Raw genomic sequence first — 2,754 nt, 5'->3', positions numbered from 1 at the left:
TAATTTTTTTCTTTTTTGTGTATGGGTAAATTCATATATATATATATGTACATATATATATATATATATTGTGTGTGCATGTGTGTGTTTGTGTGTGTGTAACCTGGAGCCCTGACTAGCATGTCTATTAAAATTCAGGTGGATATCTTGGGTTTAAATGTCTGATTTAAGAATCATTTTTTGAGTATTCAAAGTTAAAATAAAGCTGTAGATTTCTATTACATTCAGAAAATCTTGCTGTTTTTCCCAAAAAGTAAAATATAGTTTAATTTGTCTTTTACAGTGTGAGAATGCATATACTAATTTACCTTTAAATAGTAGACTTCCCAGAAATGTTACTCATCACCTTGAACTTTAGTCATCCCATGTTTCCGAATGTTCTTATTCATATTAACCTTGCCTAATGAACAAATAATCAGGTATGTGGTTACTTCAATATGTAAAGCAATAAAAATAGAGATTGATTAAAAGTTTTCAAAAGACACTTCTAGAGTACATAATCCTTGTGTTAAATGTGTCAATGAATTACATATTATAATCATTAACAATCAATGAATAGGTTAACCATTCCTATAGTATCAAATATATTTTCAATATCACAGTTTCAGTCAGATCCAGGCAAGTTGGGGATCAAGAAGGAATCACTTGACTACCATGGTCTTTTCAAGATAAACAAATATGACTAATTTTGAATGATATCGTCTGTCAATTGTATAGACCCTTAAGAACAGTTTCTTCAATTTCGACTGTTTCAAATGGATCTCTTATTACATGCTATGATAAAAAGCTTATATTTTATTAAATAAATACATTTTAGATGAAAATAAGAAACAGTTTGTGAAAATTCAAAGTCAGTGAGAAATATATGATGGATTCTTTGAAAACAGTTCACAGAAGTTCAGGGAGTTCTCTTTCTATGGTGGTTATCCTTATAGCTTTGACCATTGCATTTATCCTTCTTATCTTTTCTCAGAGATTTTAATTCAATTTTATGTTTCCTTAAAGAAGCATTAACCATAAACCATATTAGAATAAAAGGCCAAAGGAAGGACAGTACCTACTGAAAATGGTTTACAACTAGCTAAAGTAAAAATGATACAAAAATCAAAAGTCCTCCTTCCCAGTTACTACTGGTTGAATCAGCCAATGATCAGGAATGAAGGTTTTTCAGGAGATGTAGATTAAAAGGACAGAGGCTGCTGAACAGCAATCAAGCTTGAGTTGTGGCTAGACTGCATTAATGATAAACTCTGAGTCACCAATAATGTGTCAGAGTAGCATTAAGGTTAAGCAGTTAAAGTATTTATACTTAGAGTAATTTAGCCAAAGCCAGTCCATATTGGAATTATCTCCTGCTCTCTCTCCCTGTGCCCCACATTGTTCCCTGAATGTCTGTTGTATGACTCAGAATCTGTGCTGCCCGAATGTTGCCCTTGAATCTGTTTCTCTGTCCTCTCCTCTCCAAAACCCCATACTCTGTGTGTGTGTGTGTGTGTGTGTGTGTGTGTGTCCCTAACAATGGGATGTCCCTGAATTTATTGACAGCACAGGAAGCACTACCGGAGGAGGTATAACATATACTTTACAGAGGTTTTTGAGAGACTTTTACATGGGACTAAGCCACCTGGCCTAAACTGACAACAAATTAGTCAGATAGAAAACAAACAAATGATATCAAGTAACATCTGAAGGTTGCTTCCAGAATCTAAGGTAAGTATTCATTTTATAAGTCTTCTTTCAACTTATTTACTATTTGCAGAATTCATTACCACAGCACATATACACACTTATGTGTGAAAATTCAACGTCAGTGAGAAATATTTGAGGGATTCATTAGGAGCAGTCCACACAAGTTCAGCATGTTCTCTTTTTGTTTATCATTTTAGCTTTGACCATTGTGTTCATCCTTCTTATCTTTTCTCAGAGATTTCAATTCAATTTGGTGTTTGCTTAAATAAGCTTTGAAGGGGTCAAAGGCATAAGAATACATAACTTAACACTAAGTCTATATATTCCCTTAAGTAGAAATCTGTGGCCAGCAAAGCTTGTCATCACACTGTTCTCTTAAAGGCAGGTTAAACAATGAGGCTGAGTACACAGCAGAATTGCTGTGTTTAAAATTAACTGATACAAAAGTGTGTTATTAACTTTGGCAGCTGTGAGTTTCTAACAAATGTTCCAATCTCTTTCAATGTAAGAGAAATTTTTGTGATGTTCTATCACCACAATAGTAACTGTGGAAGGCAAGGAGAGAGTCGCTCTCCCTCCGTGTGGCAGAATCATGTGGGTATCTCAACAGAAAGAAAAGGAAAGTGATTTCTGTGGTCATCAAATATGTTTCCAATTGCGATTGTCAATCATGATAGTTATCCCATAATCAAGGCCTTGGGTTATTTCTTGTCTCTCTCCATTTCCACATCTATTATCATGGATATACATATCTGTTCCAGACATCCCTCTCTTTATAAATAGCTATGTGCTCAATGTAGCACAATTAATATTTTATCAATTTTCTGAATATTATTTTATGACAAACACAATCATTAGTTCATCAATTTAAATTAGAATTTAGATGTTTTACATACACATTCTTTTCCTAAATGTTTTTCAAAACAAGAAAGATAAACTATTTACAGTAACTGTCACTGTGCCCCAAAATAATCAAAACAATAATGAAAGACACAAAATGCACATCGATCACATACAAAGCCACATTATTATACTGTTTCTTCTACTAAGGATGGAAGTAAAATT

The sequence above is a fragment of the Mesocricetus auratus genome, unplaced genomic scaffold (assembly GCF_017639785.1).
Source record: "Mesocricetus auratus isolate SY011 unplaced genomic scaffold, BCM_Maur_2.0 Super-Scaffold_15014, whole genome shotgun sequence".
NCBI lineage: Eukaryota > Metazoa > Chordata > Mammalia > Rodentia > Cricetidae > Mesocricetus > Mesocricetus auratus.
Note: the sequence above shows the minus strand (reverse complement) of the source record.